This window comes from Drosophila tropicalis, unplaced genomic scaffold, assembly GCF_018151085.1.
Source record: "Drosophila tropicalis isolate 14030-0801.00 unplaced genomic scaffold, ASM1815108v1 contig_845, whole genome shotgun sequence".
Taxonomy (NCBI): Eukaryota; Metazoa; Arthropoda; class Insecta; order Diptera; family Drosophilidae; genus Drosophila; species Drosophila tropicalis.
The window spans coordinates 10,292,186-10,312,707 of NW_027173338.1; the positions used below are offsets into that span (position 1 = coordinate 10,292,186).

The 20,522-nt window shown below is 36.6% G+C and overlaps 1 protein-coding gene across 1 annotated transcript in view; it reads left to right on the top strand.

Annotated features, from left to right (window-relative positions):
• Window positions 1-235: 235 nt before the first annotated feature.
• LOC137581111 (gamma-glutamyl hydrolase A-like) overlaps window positions 236-20,522 on the top strand; it is a 31,775-nt gene continuing 11,488 nt past the window's right edge. Inside the window, exon 1 of the mRNA XM_068295282.1 lies at window positions 236-363. The gene's annotated coding sequence lies outside the window, so the exon portion shown is untranslated. The remainder of the gene's footprint in view (window positions 364-20,522) is intronic.

The following is a 20,522-nucleotide window of genomic DNA, read 5'->3' on the forward strand; positions in this document are numbered from 1 at the left end:
AAACCAAAAACTAAATTTTGCCTACAAAACGATAAAAATAAAAAAGTTTCTTTCACTGCATTATCTTATTCCAACTCAGCATGATGGTAATGAACACGATAAGACTTTATGAGACGTTTATTTAAGAGAAGATAACACAGAAGCTGCATATCTTAAAAACAAATGCATCACTCATTAAATATAAAAAAACTGCAAATTGCTTGGAACAAGGCAGTATTCTTTGTGACTTCAGTGAAACGCGTTCTTGTTGTTATATATAAATTTATTATTTATTCAATTTATTAACATTATCATTACTTCTTCTTTTAATGAGACCAATTAAAACAAGAAGTACAAAAGCTTTTAGTAAAATGTTGTCTGTTGGTAAGTAATTCCATTCATTTAAGTAAAGTAAAATTAAGTTTGTTAAATTTAATTAAATCTTCCTTGAAAATCTATAATTAGTAAGTGAGAATGTTCCCACTAGTTGAATTTTGACCACAAAATTTGTATATGTCATATTTCATTGAGTTTGAGTTTTTGTTATTCTACAATTTGTTGATGCATTCAATGAGAATGTGAAATGAATATTGTAACTAACCTTGATTTAAAACTGTGGGATATTTTTTGTATATGGGGTTTCGTTTCATTCTGTTGCTTTTAAAAAATTCAAATGCAATTTAAACATGTAAAATGCTGAACACAGAAATATTTATACAAACGGACATGGAACAGGTAAACGAATTTGAATTGCCTGAACTGGGGACGAGAATGGAATAAAATATTTTATAATTTTAAAAACTAACACCAAGAGCAACTGGAAGTGACTATCATAGCCAACTCACAAAAGCAAGAACTACGATGCAAGCCGATAAACGGTTGAATAAGAAAAACGATTGTGGCCAGAGCAGAAGAAAAAGAGTCCTCACTCCTCATTGAGAAGAAGCATGCAAGTAGTAGACGGAGGAAAAGGAAGCAATAACATAAAACATGAAGTGCAAAAAAAAAAAGGAAAAAAATTATTTACAATGTTTATTGTTGTGCTTCGTGGAGCACAAATACATTTCATATGCAAATATGAATTGTGATTCTATATGCAGTTCTATGCCACATAAAGCATGCATAGATGGAATGTGTGTAGGGCTGCCAGAGAGACGTAGGAGTGATGTATGTAGAAATGGGTCAATGGTTCAGTTTAGCAATAAAAGAAACACAAACAAACACATTACGAAATGGGGATAAAAGGACACATTTTTAAGTTTCTTGAACAGGTTATCCATTTCAATGTGCTGCGGCTTTTGGATTGGATTTTTGCTTTGACAACTTTTGCTAATTGCTACTGAATGGCAGCAGTCGTCACACACAAACACACACATCCTTCCATTTTCCTTGTCCAAACCTAGTGTTAATTCTCTGCACGTGTTGAATTTCCTTTTGGGCCCCATCCCCCTTGCCTATGCTTCTGCCGCAGTCACAAGTTGTTAAAAACTAATCAATCTTTCAACTTGCCTAACGTTCTTCTTCTGCCTTTGCTTTGACTGACTTTGACGTGTCAGTGTGCGCGTGTGAGTTGGTGTGAGTTGTTTCGGTTTTTCACGCCCGTTCGCCTATCTATCCCTCCCCACCCTACCGCCGACACGTCACCTTTTTTACTATAAAGGAAACCCTATTGGGTAGTTTGGCCTTAAATCAAATTCAGTTTCCACCATTGATCCATAGTCAAGAGCTAGTCTTTCATAGAGATGACTCAAAGCACTGTAAAATCATTCCCTTTCTGTGACTAATATAACTTAAAAATCTCCTTATTCTAGGCCTGGTCTAGTATTTCACTATTTTTAATCGCTTATTACTGCTAAGAACTAGGAAAGTTTAGGAACATTTCTTAATATCCAAGACAATTTGATTCACAGCTCGAAATCTGTTACAGTCACGTTGAACCTTTTCACCTACATAAAAGCAAAACCGTTCACACTCTCCTAACACAAGGTCTAAACTTGAATCTGACACTGATATTAGAAATAGTCTTGTATTAAATTTCAAATTTGCTTGATAGTTATTCATGCCGAAATTACCAAAAGGTTTAAATGACTTGTCCTCTAGATACAAATAGTGACTCAATATGTTTATTTAGCCAACACTTTGTTCATCTCTGCCACATCAAGTCTTCACTTTGAGGTGTCAGTTGTGTTTTATGCAATGTTGCTCCACGCAGCTTTTGCCATTGACACTTCACCAAGTATCACACACAGACACTTTTGTGTAGTGACAGGATCAGGATGCAAGTCACACTGCCTCTGCCCCTTACCCCAAACGGAATCGATTTTACATGAACCAATTTGCGGTTAAAGCGGCAGTAAGGGTTAAAATTTCGCTATGAAGAGTTTGCCTAATTGATGTCATTGTCAATCTTAAATACATAAATTTTTTATTGCTACAACATGTAAATAATAGACAGGCAGGGCAAAGCTTTAATTAAAGTTATTTGCAACCGTTTATTGGTAGACTATACATTTGAGTACAAGTCACTAAATTTATTAGGAGAAAGTAGGATTAAACTAAGCACTACCTGTTGTCATTTTGTTATTTATTAACAAAAGTAAGGCCATATCGTGATGGATATAACTTATTATGATCTACGTACACTTATCTTAATAACGATTTCAGTTTTCTACTTTTCAAAATCATTTAAAGAGTCCATCTCAGTTCATCTTTAAGAAGCATTTAAACATGATGTAAGCCGAGATATCAAGTAATTGCGTTAAGTTTGCATTAAGTTTGCCCTACGTCAACTGAAACGGCGCCAGGAACAACAAAAAGCATCTCCCGTATTGCAGTAGTTATATGGAATGAAGTTCTTGTAATTGGAATAAGGGAAAAGTCACATCAAGTCAGGTCAAAAGGGAGTGGAAACAGAGAGTGAGAAACGCAGAGACTGAAACCAGTAGCCAGAGATATCCAACCAGATAGCCATGGCAGCGATTCTAATTAAATTCGCGCTCGCACTTTCATTTAAGCAAATTTACAACTCAGTGTGGTAGGCGTGGTCGTGCGAGGTGAGTGGGTGAACTATTCGACGACTTCTTCGTCTGTTTGGTTCAGCTCAGTTCTGTTCACTGTTCTGTGTTCTGTACGGTTTGGCTGAGTCTATGGGGCAAAAGTTGAAGGCAACATTAATTGCGAATCCGCAGAGCCCACAGAGGGAAAGAGCCGCCAACGTTCGCCTCGTGGTCGCCTTGTCAACGTTGCAGTTGTTCTGTCTCACTCTCGACACTCGACTAGGCGCTCATCCTTGACCCGTTTTCCGTTGTACTTTCCTTTCTGTTGCTGTTTCTTTACATTTTCTGTTTGTTTTCAGTTAATTTTTTTTCTTTTTGTCCTTTGCAATGCCGCAATATTAAAATGGTTTTCCTCTTGCTTCATTTCATTGCATTTCATGAACAATTTAAGCCAATTGTGAGCCACCAACAGACTCTGAGAAAGAGTGAGACAGAGCGAGATGTGCCTAGTACCCGCATCAATGTGCAAAGTGTCCTTGCACAAGGATTTTATAAATTAATTTCGAAAAACAGTTTACAGTAGCAGAACAATAAGAAATTGCCAACTGCGTCCCTCAAGTGTTGGTAAACTAAGTGTATGACTTAAAGTTTAGCATAAATAAAATTGCTAAAATGGCAAAACTTACAATAAAAATTGCCATCCTCAGAAATGTCAGCTGAGAAAAGAAAACCCCAATATTATTATTCACATCTAATACTGGGGTTCTTTAGTAAATCGCCAAAGGATTGCCAGACATCTTTACTGAAATTCGCAATTAATCTTTAAACTTTGCTATTAGTAGTTTAGTTTCTGTTAGAGTCCAAAACTTTAAAACTTGTTTCAAACTAAAGTTAGCCCAAATCGATGGAATTGAAGGAAGCGAAGCATATGCGAAATTTTTAATTAAATTTTCGGATTGCCTGACGGAAAACTTACCACGAAATCTTATTTACACGGCAGCCGCAGTTTAATGTGTGGCATACATTTGCGGCACACAAGCGGCAGCCTTTTTATTTACGACTTCAATAACCTGAAACGCGATGCCTACACTCACTCATGCGGACGGGTGACGGACGGGGAGAGGACTGCCACTCCCACTCCCATTCATATTCAAACTCCGACTGTGACTCTGATATAGAAACTGGGCTTTATTAGATGGTAGGGAAAGGCCCACCAAAAAGTTATTAAAATGTGCCAGCTTTGAGTTGGTCTCAGGCTCTAGGCCTGCCTTCTCGTTGCGCCTGTCTGGCACTTATTTATTGTTGAATCCCTCTCGCGACAGGTGGTTGCCACGCGTGTCCCAAGGCAAGTGGCAAGCATTAGGAAGTGCTCGTTGCATAACTTCATAAATGGGCCATGAAGTGGCAAGGACGAGAAAAGCAGAATATATGATAACAAGATGAGACTGTCATTTCCAAGGATAATAAAAATATGAAGCGACAATTCGAAATTCCAACTGTGATCAAAAGGTAAGGAAAATTGCCAGCAAAAGCCAAAATATAATGCAAATCATAAAAATCCTAGTTAGCAGAAAGAAATCCGAAGCCACAAAATCTTGGAATAAGAGAGATTAGAATTCGAGTGAGAATTTGAGTGGCATCTATCAGCATTCCTTTTTTTTTTTTTTTTTTTTTTTTGACTTAAGATATTTTAAGTTATTCTTAATGTTTATACAACTGGCTTACTGATAATTTGATAAGGAATGCGCTATAATCAACTAATGAATTTCAATCCATTTCTAAATTTGCTGCTTTCCTTCGACAAGCAAAACTTAGTTTAAGAAAGATTATTTCCTTGAGTCGAAAGATCTGTTTAATCTCCTGTCTTTATGCATGTTTCAGCCAAAACTCTCCAACACAATACGTTTCTATATATATTCAAGTCATAATATGCATGAAATTTGAATAAAAATGTATGAGCTGTTTATCAGGGCATTATTGTTGAGCTTTGTGCAAAGTATCTCGGTCTAAGGAGTCATTAATTTCAATGCATTTTGGACAGACATATACTCTTAACACTGACAAGTATTGGAATCATTATAGTTGCCTTTTCACATAAGAAAAGCGACATTTTTCACACTTTCCGTTGCACTTAATCTATTGTTATGTCCAGTAGTGTACACGTTTTAGGAATTTGAATGAATTTGCAAGTCTCAATTAAGCTTAAATGTGAAATGTGATTTAGATACCAACTACTAGCCTGAACTTTCTCTGAAGTGATTATAAATCAAAGCAAAGGAAGATAAAATCTTAAACCGAAATGGTAAAACGTTTTAAAGAATGCAATTGCCAGTGCTGCACCTGGCACCATCTTTGACCTCTAGCCCCTTTCTCCAAATCCCTCTACTGCTTGACTGGCATAAAAAGTTATTTGCTCAGCACTTGCAGCTAACACAAAAATAACACACACACACATACACACAAACACACACATGCACATACAATACCATTGAAGTTGGCTTTTTCAATTGGCAAGCAAAACTTTTGCCCCAAGTTCTATTCTTTTGTTGACAATTTTTTGGCCAACATAGAGAGAGAATATCTACAGATATATGGAGATATGTATATATATGTACATATATACGCATCTATGTTTTGTTAAAAAATTGTTTATATAAAAATAATTCCTATTTTTCACAGACCCGAAGAGACCGAGAGTGAGAATTAAAATAAACATCTCGCAAGTCTTGTAAAATCTAAACTTTATGGGGTGATGAAGAGAAAGGGCAAAAGAAGAAGAGGAATACAAGTTGTTGGTGCATTTTGCAAAAGAATTTGAATATTTATAAAGATTTTTGCATTTTGGCAGCAGAAACTAGAAGCGACTTTTCTTCATTGAAAAATTGTTTATTTGCCCAAGACGAAAATTTCCCAAAGAGATCCTCAACAAAACTCAACGGGGTGCATCTGTCGGTAGATAAAGAGAAGGGAAGTGTGGAGTGGGTAGTGGGAAGGGGTGGAGGGTCTTCGCTTGCTGCTGGTCTATTCTAGGAGCCATAGGAAAAGTTTTTGCCTAAGTCATGCAAATGCAACTTTGAAGTTCTATTAAAAAGTTCAGACCCCTCCCAAGCACCTCTACTAAATATTTGTATGATTGTATTTACACAAACACATATACTTATATGTGAGTTATATATATATGTATGGGTGTATGTGTATGGGTGTCTGCGTGTGCCAAAAATAAAAAGTTGGCTACATTATGCGTCCATGCGTTGCAAGTCTATTAAAAATTATTTGGACACTTTTCACAAATCGTTGCAATACCATTTCCTAACCCCCTTCCCATTAGAATATCATTTCATTCGCACACGACATTATTGGGTTTTAATAATCTATAAAGTAAATTTAATTAGTTCTTTAAATCGGAATTAATGAAATCTTCGAAAGAAAATTAAAAGTTATATCAAACTTGATTTGATTCAAATGTATGCTTCTTGTCTATATCGAACCTTTCTTTTGAGTTTCAGTCACTATATCAAGTATTTATTTTGTAACAGGATTAGTTATATATATATATATATGTTTGTATGCAAATACAAATTGTCTTTGATCCAAGTAGATTCCAATCCAAACGTAACATCCAAATAAAATACAATTTTGCCAATATACTTCATATAAATTCAATTCAATTGATCCTCTAATCAGTCAAGTTTTTAGAAAAATATTGAAAAATGTCATTTATATGCATATAGAAAGCTGAATACAGTTTGTGCATCCGAAAACAACTAACGAATAGGCAAGACTTTCAATTAAAATAAAGTAAAGCCAAAGCTAAACTGCAAAATAGACGCCTTCCATCAGCAAACAAACGAACAAACAGACAAACAAGGCGCGTCAAAAAGCAACAAATGCGTTTAATGAAACATGCAAGAGCCCTGAGCCAAACAGAGGGGCAGAATCAAAGGCTGCCCCAGAGATTGCTGTTGGGGGCGAAGAGGGTGATGATGACGAGGCCGAGTCAACCTAGTTGCCAGCAAAGTAAAAAAAAAACGGAAAACAGTGTTAAGAATGGAGGTAACGCACTCTCTATACCCTACTTATTCAAGCGAAACTCATTGAAAGAGTTATCCTAAGTAGGATAAATCCAATCCAAACTAATAAACTTGTGCAATTGATGAACAGGAGAAGATTTTAACTATTTCATAAGAGGTTAAAAAAGTCACAACATTCGTACATATGTATTTTGATTATGTGAAACACTGTGGATAACACCAAGAACTTATCTCTTTCCATTGCATATCTCTGGCATGAATTGATCTAGCCCTTCGTGAGAGTGGTATTTAAAGTGAAAGAGAAAAATAGAAAAAAGGAAACTGGGCATAAAATGCAGAAAAATCAAAAACCAACAAACAGCAAGCGCAAATATTTGTCAACTGTAATGAACATTTCATATTTTCATCTCACACACTGAGTCACACTCAGTTGCTTGCTGTCTTGCGTACTCTCTCTCTCTCGTTCCCTATCTGGCTCTAGCCCATTCCCATTTTTTCCAGCCCATTTTCTTTTCAAAGTCCAGGACTCAATGAGCAAAAGATACCCAACATAAATAGAAATGTAACACAACACATGTTGATGCCCTGCAGGCATCCTTCCCGCTCCCTCAAACACCTTAACATACTGGGAGTGTGTGTGTGTGTGTGTCTGTCTTTTCTCAGTCAAACGCACCCACGTGTGCCTCCTACACACACACATACATGTGAGCTGTTATCACTTAACAACACAAATCGGTGCGAAATACATAGCCAGATTCTAATTTATTTTCAATTTAAAAAAGGTAAATGTGCCAGGTAACAGCAGCCAGAAGCAGCAGCAGCAGCAGGAGCAGCAAGCAGTCAGCAGAATTGGTAGCGGATGATGACGAAAAGAGACGTGGGCGATAAAAGGGAAATGAGAGACGTTTTGAAGGTGGCAGACCAACAGCCAACAAGCAATTGCCCTGAAGCAAACTATTTGAACGCAAAAATTGTTTGCCAGCATCAGCACGGGCTGAGGAAGGGGCACAGCAAATAAAATAGGACAGAAAAAAAAAAACACGTAAAGAGTTGTGACACAAAGCAAATGTTTGTGTGAAAAGCGGAGGCTTTTAGCAAATAGTCACCAATACAGGGAGTAGAAGGGTTCCAGCTTACATCAGGTGGGTCGTCCTGTATCGAGAGTTCAGCAAAGTATTAAAAGGCTTTGCCATTTGCACTGCGTTAATGTGGAAACAAAAGTTTGTTTCCATTACCAACCAAAACAATTTAAACATGTTGAAAGTATTTTAAAACCGATTGATCGAAAAGGGGAAACAATTTCAAATAAATCTTCGGTATTTCAATATGTTTAGAGCATTTATCAAATAACAGAGTTAATAAATTAGTAATCCCTAAAGATCCAAATAATTTCAACTTTTTTTTTATTAATTTGATTAATGAAATACTAAGAACACCTAAACTTCTGATCCTTTAATTAAACATTTGGACACTAGGACACATTTTGTACGGGTTATCAACAATTGGTAACCAATCAGATTCTATGAAATGATTATTGCGATTGCTTTTAAGTTGCACGTTAAGGAAAAAATCGACTAATCTTTGACTTTCACTTCAAGTCATAAGCCATTTGCATTATTTTACATTCACTTTTCATCAAGGATTCATTTTTTTTTTTTTGGTTGGTGTTTTAACTTTATGCTTTATTTTATATACAACTCACGTATTTCACCTGCCACTTTTTGCCGTCCGCAGCCGACGGTTTCCAAATGTTCTCAAACAATTTTAAAGCCAGGGACAACAACAAAAAAATGAAAGAAAAGGAAAAACACTGACAGACGACGACTGCGACGACAACAACAGCGACCTCAACACGCGGCTTGCTTATCAGAGCAAAAACAGCTGCGACCACCCCCACACACACACACACAAGAGAGAAACCCACACAGTGACACATACGCGACTCTGTGTTACAATTTCTATTGCATAAGCCAAGGCGCTAGCGACTCAAAAATGCCAAGAGCCATTTTATTATTATGTGCAAAGTTTTTCAAGCGCAACACGGAGCGAAATAAAAAACAAGAACAAAAAATAAAAACAAATTCTAAGAGAAACTGAAAATACGTTCATTTATAACACAGAGAACGGCCAAGAGAGGGAGTCCCCGGAAAAGGGGGGAGGGGCCAACGAAAGAGTGACAACGACACTTGATGCATGATGACAGCAGCAGGGTAATAATGACAACGGCGATGACTGCAATGGAGCAGACAACGCAATGAGCAAGAGAAGACGAAGCATTTCAAGCATTTTCCATGCAAATGTTTGCTATGTGAGTGAGATAAAAATGAGAAATGCAGAGAGGGAGAGACGGAGAGCTCCAAAAATGCAGGTGATGCAATAAGCTCCAGCCCAACGACAATGATGATGATGATGAAGAGAAGAAGGTGCATAAGCTGGCAGGAGGAAGTAGCTGCCATTGTTTCGACTACCCCCAAACCCGTATTAAGCCCAATGATCCATGCCAAAATCAATGAGATACACAGAAAAGATGCTCAAAAACGTAAAAGGGACAACTTTTTTCTCCCAGACAATAACAAAGTTTTGCTGTTTGAGAATGTAGAATATAAGATAAGATCTGACAAAAATGACCAAAGTGCTGGCTTCATATGCTTTACACTGAACTACACGAAAAATGAATAGTTAATTGTTCTGAATGATTAAAATTTTACCATTGTATCTAAGGATATTTAATTAGTTTGGGGTCGAGCAAGCAAGAAATGTCTTTTCAGATCTATCTGATATATGTATAGTCTATAATTTGTTAACTAGTGAATAGGATTGCTCTAATTTCATCTGCAATATTGTGTAGATGTGTGTGTCTGTAAATAGTTGACTAAAAGTTTCCTCAATTTAGGTGAAAGTGAGCAGCAGCAGCAGCAGGTGCAAAAGTTTTTGCCATTGCATTCAAAGATATTTCGAAATTCCTAGACCGTACCATTGATGGATTGTTATCGCCGCTTAAACGAAAATGCAAAACCATGTAGGCAAAGAAGCAGAAGTCTTTTTAACTTTTCAAAACTATTTGACACAACTATTAAGGCCAAGTTGAAGTTGAAAATGAACAAAACACAAAGTTTTCCCATGCTGAGCCGAGCTAAGCAAATTTAGATTGATCTAAAAGAGAAGCTGGCTTATTAATTTGCAGCAGCAACAACAACTACTGCCAACTATCGAGGTGGCATCTGCAAGGGAAAGTTTAAATGGCATTGAGATGGCGCGGCGGGTAAAGTTTTTCGTCAGCTAAAACGTTTTGCACCTTGTCACAAACCAGAAGGAAGAGGCATAGACTAAAGAAGACACAGAAGGAGACCTAAACACACCCACAGATACACCTCAAAGTCACACACAGAGCTACACTTCAATCACTTTAATTGAAACACGAAGTCTACGCATTTATCTACATCAGCTGCAAATATTACTTTTTTTTGTTGGGCCAAGCCTCCTCTTCCTGTGCAGAAGATAATGATGAAGCTGCCACACTTGCCACCTTCGCCATCACCCTCGTCCTCAATTCTCTGTCTACCATCTCGCCTCTCCCACTCTGTGAAACTTGCGTGAAAAGACTTCAATTAGGCGAATTGTGAGAAGGCAACCAAACAAAAAAAAAGAAGAGAATTTTCCAAATTTTTTTTCTACTTTTTTGGTTACAGTCAGGAAATTGACAAAAGAAAGCATTCAGGCTGTTACCTGGCCAAAATCCTACTACAGACAACCCTCCATTTGCCATCTCCCTTAAAAAAGGTTGAAGACTCAACAAGTTCCAGGCACAAGCTGACATGTGATGAATCTCAAAGGGAATCGATTGCCAAAATGAAATGACGAAAGATAATGAAACTAGATAAAAATTCAGGCGTACTTCTCTTGCCTTTTAGTTAAGAAGTGTTGTGAAAATTCATTTTCAATTGAATTTACCTGATTTACTGAAACTTTGCATGAAAAATGTGAAAGTACCTTGAATTTGGGGGTAGTACTAAAATTAAAGCATTTTTCTTCATCTGAACAAATCTTATTCCAAAGCATTCACTGATTTTATGGCGAATACTCATCTTCAGTTCGATCGATGACTAGCTTCAGGGATTGTTTCTCTCAAACCTGAAGGAGTTCATCTGTCCATGTGTTCACACTTTTCTAGGAAATGAAGCCAATTCAATCTAAAACATTCTTTGCATAGCGACTGGAAAATCAAATAAACCTTAGCTAATTGTGTTTGTAATCAACTAAATGACAGACATTTGCCTTTTTACGAGAAATGATTCGACCCAAATACAAATACTGCAAAATGCCCACCTTTTCGCCCCGCTCGCCATTTTGATGGACCGGTGTACATAACCTCACTTAACCTGAAACGTCTGGCAACATTTTTGTGCTACGGACGACCGTGTAATTAATGAGGTTGAAAACAGGAGAAAAAAAAAATAAAAGAAATTTACATCCCACAGCAAAGTCAACAAAACAAAGAAAAGTTTTTCCCACCATGATGACGGGGCGCCTCCACCATCAACCGTGGCTATCATCGCGTAGCTAGCTTTGTCATCATTTCATTACCGTGCAGAAACTTGGAAGCTATTGCTAGCCTTCCTCCTTCTCCATCGTTTCAGTTCAGTTGTTTTTTTTTTTTTCGTTTTGATAATTTGTCTTCCAGGTGCGCCTTGAAATTTGTCAACAATTTGGCCAAAAGCGAAACTTGTGATTCTTTCTTGGCCCTAGGACACACAAACACACACACACACACACACACAGAGACAACAAAGTGGCATCTATTAGTGATAAAAATAGTCCCCAGAAGGAGCAGCAGAACAAATGAGCCAGCAGATGTCTGATGACTCAGCAGCTGCTGCTCTCGAGGGTCCGTCTAATGGGCTGCAAGAGCTCCTCCAAGATGATTGAAGGAAAACCTTCCAAGAAATGAAATTCTATAAAAATTATTGGCATTTTAAATCAGAATTTTGTGGGGAAGCGTTTTGGAGAAATTTTTCGTTTGATTGGCCAAAACAGAGCGTAGAAAAGCTACGCTTTTTTTGTCCCGTGTTGACAAAGCAATGAAAATTTTCCCCGTAATAACCGGAATTTATGGCTACCACCATTAAGACAAGGCCAACGTTGCCCCAGGACAGGTCCTAAGCACTCCCCTTCCCTGTTGGCATTGGCAACATTAAATTATGACTTAAATCATTTGGCGGTCATAAATGGGAATGGTGTGTTTCTTTGTATATAGACCAGGGCAAAGGATTTGCCGCCCTCGTAAACTAAACTGGGCCAGACAGAATCATTGTGCCTCGAGGCCCTTGCCCCTGCCACTTTTGTCGATTTGACAAGGATAAAGGGTGGAAAAGATTGACAGCGGACGGTGGCTCTGTTCGAGCTGTTCAAATTTTTTGCTTCATGCTGAAGGAATTGGAATATAGAAATTTTTGGATCATCCTAACGACTTTTCCAAACAGATTGTTCCAAAAATTTCTAAACAAATTGCAGATGAATAACATGAATATTGCAACTAATATTTTTTAATCTTCGTGCAAGTTAAATGCAAATTTTACGCTAATAGAAAATAATAACTAAAAGCGAATACAAATTGCTATTCATGTAAAATAGATAATATCCAAATGTGAATTTAATTAAAACGACTGCTTAAATTGATAGACACCAGAAACAATAACAATAAAATAATGAAATCTACACACAATTATTTGTATGTTCTATATGTATAATTTTTATTGTATTGGTTCAACTAAAAAGAAAATAATAAAAAAAAAAAATTGTTATTTAAATAAACCAATAGCAAGTGACTGCTTGACATATGCAAATTGCGGTTAGTAAATTATGAAATATCATTAAAAATTAAACGAAAAATAGAATAAAAAAAAAAAAAAAAACAATTTGTAATTTTTAATAGGTCACATGGATTTTGAATTAAAGAATAATGCATTTTAAATGAAATTATTGTGGCTTAAATAGAAGCTCGATTAACATAACGTATTTCTTAAATTTATCAAAAATCTATTTATAAAATATCCCGAGAGGATATAACTTATATTTTGACCATCATTTAAATCACGTTTAAAGGAATTATTTATGACTCTTCTTGGTTTTTATTAATTGGTTGGTTGAGATATTAAACAAAAGGACTAACAAACTCGCACCCTGAGGAACAAAATTATTAAAGAGAAGAAAACTTCAAAACTTCAGCACATGAGGTCTTTAAAAAATGTAGCAAGTTTTGCCCTTGAACTGACTGATATTTATTAAGTAATCTGCAACATTTTGAGTTCAATCTTCTTTCAATGAAAATTGAATCAATCAAATCTCTTTGCAATGGAATTGCCAATCAATAAACCAACAATAAAACATTTTCAGCAAGTGCAATTTATCACTGCTAAGGAGATGCTCTCCCACCCATCATCCACAATGCCAACTCGTCGCACCAATATCAATTTCACTCTTTGAACAAGTGTTGCCTGCTGGCTCATTTTTAATGCGCGACGACAGCGTGCCTGCATAATTATGCATGATCCGCGGGCGACTGCTCCGACCTCGAACCACCTTCGAAAAGAACATCCTTCAGCCCCCAGTATTCACAGAATCCTCAGCCGCGTTTAAGCCACCAATCAGCGTCAGAGGCAGCAAAGTCTGGTTCCAGTTGCTCGCCTGGCTAATGCCAACACGGATGATGCCTGTTTTGAATTTTGAAAAAGTACGTGAATCAGTCCCCGAGCCGCCTGCCCCGGAAACCTCAGACTGCATTGCCATGGTCTCGGAACTGCACCAAAGTATGGCAATCATTTTTGCTTTAAGGCGCGTTGAGCTTCTCCACCGGAATGACCAACATTTTCAATTACAACAAAGGAATGCCGGTCATTATTTATTATGCCGACCGCATGGCCTCCAGTCCAGAGAGTCCTAAAGTCTATGGACTGCCAGTTGAGAGAGAGGTAGTGGCATAGTCGCTTTTTGCCTTAGCTCCTAGGCAGCTCCTTCCCATCCCGCTTTACATCTCCATCGTCTTGTTGCTAAACCAAAGAGATAGGGCAGGCGTCCGGCAGCATTTTATTTCATTTCATTTTCTGCGTTTCAAGTTAAGCCTTCCACGACTGTCCTTTAGTCTCCTGCTTAAGTTCGAGGGCGTACGTTCTGGGTAATAGGGTGTTCTACCATTCATCTAATATTCATGACGAACACACACATACGTATACATTCTGCAGTCACTGTCTGTGCTTCGTCATTTTTCACACAAAACCCCCCACCCAGCCATTCACAGCGTGTAGTTGTTGTTCTCGTTTTCTTTTTCGAAAAGCCGCTTTTCATAATTTTCTGTTTATAAGACATGTAAGAGAGCTGCAGTTATACATTCTACCCTAATGTTCATACACTGAGCATAAAATTAAGATATACTTTGGCTGATATTAATAACATCTTTAAGAGTTTATAGGAAATAGTTTCATAAGCAAACACTTTGTACCCTGAATCGATTTACCATATTTGCTTGAGAGTTATATCGCTTTTATCACAAAGAACCCTCAAACACTACTTTTTCTTAGTAATTTCTTGCAGTGCATCGCCAGCCTGTCAGCATTATGTGTTTATGAAATTTTTCGCTGCATATTTTTGTGTATATATTGTATTACGCTTTGCTTAATTTTGCAACGCCAAGGCAAAACTCTCATAAATCAAACACAGGCGGCTTGCCTTAACGCTCTTCCTTCAATTCTCCAAAAAAAAAAAAAACCCCCTTTACAGTGTTTTCTAGCCAGCATCGTTATCATCATTGCAAACGTTTTGTTGTAAGTGGGTCTATAGCAGTAAGTTTTGCCAAAAAGTGCGAAGTTCATTGGCTCTTGGGCTGAAAATTTTAATTGCATTCTGGTGAAACAAAGTTGTATGGCATTTAGTGAGCCAAACTCTTCAATTGCATTGAAAAGACTAAAGTGAGTTGTTTATTCAGCAGTTTTCAAAGGACAAAAAGGTCAAACATAATTGAATATTTATGACAAGGCTGGCGAATAGACAAGCAAAACCATAACAAGGCATTCATAAATATTGAAATAACAAACTTTTCAACTCAAGTCAAGTTTGTATGAAATTAAAGCATTTGTAGTATGATGTAAAATCTAATAGAAACTTCGCATGCTTAGAGTTAATAGTAAGTAGTCGAATTAGCAGAAAGGTAACTTAATATTTTGCCTTTTTTACAATTTATTTGAACTTTTTACTAGGCCCAAAATAAGTTCTGGTGAATTTATGTGTGCTACCATTTTTTTACGTCATTTATTTCTAGAGTCCTCAATGGCTAATTAACAGATTTTTGGTTAACTATATCAACTTAGCGTAAACATTTGTAAACTAGGTCGACTTGAGTCCTAAAATGATGATTGAGCGACCACCAAAGGGGACAAACAAAGCCAAAAAGCTCGACATTATTAGTGTGTCCTGGTTTCTGTGTTTTTATTAGAAAACAGAAATTAAGTTCTTTGGGCAAATGAAAACAATATGATGATGGAAATGATAATGAGGAGGACAGAATAAAGAAATGAGGAGACAAGAAAATGTTACTAATTTTCAACGTTTTGTCTTCTTATTTCGTTCTTCACATAATTGTTGGCCAGCCCTGACATAGTGCCACAGATAAGTATACCTAAAAGGCAACAAAGTAGCAGCAACAACAGAAAACGGAAAAAACAAGAACCCTTTTTCAAAGAGAGAATGAAAAAGTAGTAGAAAAGGGCCAACAAATGAGTTTGTTCAACACAATGGCAACGGGACGTATGCGTAATATTGTTTGTATTTCTCTCCCTTGTCGGCTTGGCTCTCGATTTGATTATGCAACAAATAAGCCGCAACACAACACGCAAACAATATAAATATATTTTTGATTTATTTGAGCGTATAAAGAGGAAATACACACACATACACAGAATCGCACACGGGAAAAACTTTGTCCCAACCGAGGACAATTGTAGGCCGCTGCCTCCTTTTGTTCTACACCTACGATAATCCTGTTAAAATTTGTTTGTTTCAATCGTGAAAAGTTTTCCAGACTTTGGCAGGTTAACCAAACTGAAATCGATTTAGAAAGAGCAGCAGCAACAGCAGGAAATTGATTTCGTATACCAAGGACTAAGTCACGTCCTTCGCTCTGTAGAAATGGCCCAATAAAAACCAAGTTTGAGCTACGACAAACGCAAAATGTATCTTTGATTTGTACGAGCGATGAGCAAATTAGTTGCCCTATATAGTTGCAATTTTCCCCCAGTTGTTTTCCCTCAACTGTTTTCCCTCTATCTTTCTGTCTCTCTCTGTCTCTCTCTCTCTCTCTGTTTCTTTTGCTCACTCACTCTCCCTATCCATCTCTTCTTTTTTTTATATGGCTGCCCATAAAATGTTTTCGCGCGCGAGTTTTAATTTTACAGTAGGAAAACTCTCGCTCTCCCTGTGCAATACATTTTCCTTTCTCCCATTATTCCCTCGAGGGGATGGTTTCCATTGTTTGGTTTTCTCCTCTATTTGGTTGTAATTCATTTGAGTGTAAAACTTTACATTTGTCGCCCTCTTCTCTGTTCTGCCCTTACCCCAATATTATTTTTGTTCCCCATTCATTCTGTTTTCACTTCTTTTATTTTCGTTGATTTGATTCTTTTCTTTAGCAAAAATTTCGCCCCCAAGTGCTGCACATGGCTCACTTGTAAATGCAATCGATGGCGATTCAATTTGTTCAGGCATTAGATTCGATTTATTAATTAATTTTGTCTACAATACCTTATACAACCACCAACCCACACATATGTTCGAAAACGAAGAGTTTCCTCATGGTTCATTATGATGTTCCAAGCCCCTGCAGAGAAATATCCATAAATTATAAACTGCTCTGTTTGCCTATGGTCAGTTTTGGATACTTTTTAGATTGTTCTTTCATTAAATAAGTTTAAAAATAACTTTCGAGTCACTGTGCCAAGATTTATTGTTTATTTGAAGAATAACCTTTGATTCGGACGTGTGAATGAAATAATTGGCAATTCGTTTATTTGCACGTTCTTGTGTTCTACCCTGAAAACATTGCAAAATCTCTATGGTTAGTCATGGTTAAGCTTTCCTAGAGCACAGATCGGTAATCAAAAAACAGCAAAAGTGCAAGAAAAAAGAAAACGACTGTTAATAAAGAAAAGCTTATGTTGGTAATTTTGATAAAATTACAAACAAAAAGACTCGTTTGTGATTAAAATTAAGATATTTCTCTTACTTATTTTAAATAGCTTTAAGAGTGTAAGGTGCAGTGTGATAAAAAAGATAGTTTATGGAATAAATACACAACAAAATAAATCATCAGTTTTCAATTAGTTTTCTTTACTCTCAAAGCCAAAGATGTCGTCAAAATCAGGTGGAAAAGCGCATCGGCTTAGGCTGATACTTCCGTGCTGCCCTTTCCCGGCACAGATAATGACAAGTAAAAGAAAAGCAATAGACTACCATGTTGAATTCTATATATTTTTCATTGCAATATTCTGGCTCCGATGCTACCCACGAAATATATGGCGACCATCAGAGTTCCCACCAGAGTGCAGTTGTTGATACTGTGATAACGTGAGTGTAAGTAGGCATATAAACAGGACTGTTAGAAAATTCCAGACGACAATCATCGTTTCCATTTCGACTTTCAGTTTTGACGATGCGTGCAGCTTAAAAATCTTTGGGCAACTAAATTACTTTCCTAGACGCAGTTTAATTTATATGATTTTTTCATAATGCAATTCGTTTCTTTGTTCCCATTATCTTTAAGCCCGCTTGACACGAAACGAAATTCTCGGAGTCCGAATCTTTAATCTACAAAGCCATGTATTTATTGACATTTCCAAAGGTCTATCGATAACTTTTTATAAAAGTAAATATACATATATGAAATAGCAGTTTCTAAATTGATAATCTTACTAAAGAATATCGACAACTATGTCGAACTAAGCTCTTACCTTTCATGGCTAAAATGCGATCATAAGATCTTTGATCTCCCTTTTCAAATGTTTGTAATGCGTTGTAAAGCACCTGGGTGAACTTCGGCATTACATTTTTTTCATTGTTTACTTCTTAGTAGAGATCAAGACCTTGAAATTCGTGAATGTTTTCTTGCGGTTATCAGCTAAATTCTTGAAAATTAATATTTAAAAAAAAGATTGTTTCTTATCCGATTGGTATTTTGTCAGATAACAAAGGTTCATTGACCTCTCATTTCTACTGCACTAAAGAAATAAGAAAATAGAATTGCTCAGAAGTGTGGGTGGATCCTATCTATTAAAATAGATACACGCATACCCAAAAACTACTCTTCAATGGTTAAATAAGTATATGAACCACTTCAACTCATGGCCCCCTCTTCTCACACGCTTTCAATGCTTTTGCTGGAAACATACAACTTAATAACTTTGGCACAAATGCCACTGCAATAAATGTGCGGGGACTATGACCGGCAGAAACACTAAGTTTTTGTTTATTAAATATTCTGCCCATTTGCCCATCCTGTTTGCAACACATTTAAACGACACAAACAGCAAGACAAAGACCAAGAGGGAGAGAGCAATGGTAGATAGGCATACATTCAGACAAAACAACAAGCAACAAATGTTTCATTTATGTAGTCAAACAACACTCAACTTAATGACGCTTTCCCTCTTCAAGTTCGAGCAATTATCCTGAAGTGTGTGTTCTGAAATGATAAAGCGATTTTTCATACCCTTACATAGGAAAATGGTATAGGCATTTAAGAATATTCTAACAGCTTTACAGAATGCATGTCAATTAAGGTGATCGGCCGAAAAGTATGCAGCACTTTTCAATGACACTCTGTTTTAATTATTACCACCGACAAGTGCAAGTGAAAGAATCCTTTTCGATGAGACAATACAAATATATATTTTTGGCGAGACACCTTGTAGAGTATGCAAACGTTGGCCTTTTAAGATTCATTTTAAATATTTTGCCCCCTTTAACAAACTATTTATAGTTATTAAATAAGAATTATTCCTTACACACCAGCACAACACAAATAAATTTATGTAAACATTGAGGGGAAAAAAGTAAAGAAAAGGAAATAGAAATTATTTGTGGAACTGCAAAAACATGGCAACTCCTCCATCATCAAGTTGAAACGCATAAATTTTTGTACCGAAAAGTTTGTTTTTTCCTTTGTGAAGGGAGAGAGTGAAACTAATCAATCTTAATGTCGCAACAAGCAACAAATTTTTTGTTGCTTTTGATGTCATTAGAAAATGTTGCAGGTAAATGAATGCTTGCGATCCATTCTCAAGTTTTGTGAGGGGAACTGATGGACAGGCGGTTCTGAAGTCAAGTCAAGCTAAAGGAAAACTTTTGTCAGTTCGGTAGGAAAAGAAAAATCGAAATGTGAAAACTTTAAGCGTGGGGATTTTCGGTATGTTTTGCTCTTACGAATATATGTTTGTTTGTATTTTATATATTTGTATGTAACGGACGTAAGGATGTAAGGGGGCGTGGCTGAGAATGGCATTCAGTGAATTTGACAGTGCGTTTTCGCAGGGGCTTGACAAACGTGCTTGTTCGTGATTGATGTGTCATCATTCAACTGGCAACTCGAAATTCGTTTCTTTTTTTTTTTAAAGCTGTTTTTACAAATGTTTACAATGTTGCGTGATTTGCAACTAAATGAGTAAGAGAGCTACAAAAATAAAAGACAGTGGTGCAATGGCAACGAATATAAATATGAGTTATGAAGAAGGATTCCGAAAATAAAATCAACATGTGCATGGATTATCATCTTTACCGAACAAAGCTTTGGAAACCTTTAAGTTCAATCAATAATTTTTGCTTTATCTCCAAACAGTTGGCAAAAAACTTTATCACTATAGGATCAGGTATGAAATACAAATTGTAGGCAAAACCTAACCAGAAATATGTAAAAATTCATAAATCTAGTAGATTACTAGATTAGGGGTCTTCACAAACGAAAAAATAGAATTTTTCAACTTCCTATCCTATATTTTTGACTAATAATAAAAATTGTTTTTCACCAATTTTAATTAATTCTTCGGTTTATACACACATGTGGGACCGTTACTGCAATCCCACTTTTTCTTATATAAATTTTGTAGGCCGTTTAACTCACAATCAATTTTATTAAAAATTATTTAGTACACATTTGTCACATAATTGTTTTCGAGCCGCTACGAGGCAGCCGGTCGTCCCAACTTGACGCCAAAAAACTCTCTCGTTAATGGCATCGATTGTTTGAGATCGATAACCTTTGATAACCTTTAAATTATGCACCTCTGAACTAGGTGGTTTTGGTTATGGACAAAGGGAATTTCGCAACATAGTCGCCTTTGCCAAGTGTCAAACATATTTTTGTTAGAAAAAGTAGCTTAAATCTTTTCCAGCCGATCTCCCTGTAAATATATGTATAGTAAATTCATTTCTGTTTCGGGTTTGCATATCGTATTCAGTTATTTTCATGGACATGCAT